Source organism: Arachis duranensis, chromosome 7 (genome assembly GCF_000817695.3).
Source record: "Arachis duranensis cultivar V14167 chromosome 7, aradu.V14167.gnm2.J7QH, whole genome shotgun sequence".
Classification (NCBI taxonomy): Eukaryota; Viridiplantae; Streptophyta; class Magnoliopsida; order Fabales; family Fabaceae; genus Arachis; species Arachis duranensis.
Genome location: NC_029778.3, coordinates 4,371,381 through 4,372,141, shown reverse-complemented (window position 1 = coordinate 4,372,141; position 761 = coordinate 4,371,381).

The following is a 761-nucleotide window of genomic DNA, read 5'->3' as shown; positions in this document are numbered from 1 at the left end:
TAAAAGGAATGAAATTGAAGAAAGAGAGATGAGACTCTTAGTGGAATTTGAATCAGCATTCTACAATTTATCTGGACTCTTGGAAAAGCTTCCCGAAGGGATAAAGAGGAATCTCTGCTATTTAATAAAAGACAGAGAAGACCACAAGTGCCAGCTATGTGTCTCAGAGTTATCTGAAGAAAGCAATAAAGAAACGGAATCAACCCACATGATAAAGGAAGAAGACAACGCATCTGAAGGTCACATGATAAAGGAAGAAGACAGCCATCTGAAGGTCACATGATGAAAGAGGAGGACAGTACATCTGAAGCATCTCTCAACATTATTGCATAGTGACGTAAGCGCTTAGGTCATAGAGCACCAACAATGTAGCTGGTGCAAGATAACAAACAATGACGTAAGCAATGACGTCATAAGAAGGGTAAGGATGAAAATTGTCCATCAGACCCAACCATTATAAATAGGTTGCTTAGGCAATTGTAGAAGGCATCAAACAATAGAAAGCAGAAGGCTAAGAGTACTCATATGCCAGGAGAGCAAGGAGGAAGCGGCCGAGGCGATTCTATAGTTTGACGAAGAATTCCCTTAGGAAAAACCAATTCTAAACTCCCCTCTGGAGTTAGTATCTACAATCTCCCCTCTGGAGATAAAAACATCCTATGTAAAATATTCTAAATAAAGGAAGTTTTTCTTCAGAAAGGTACGCCTTTATCTTAATCTCATAGCCATGAATTATTTAGAAAGTTTAGAATTAACGGAAA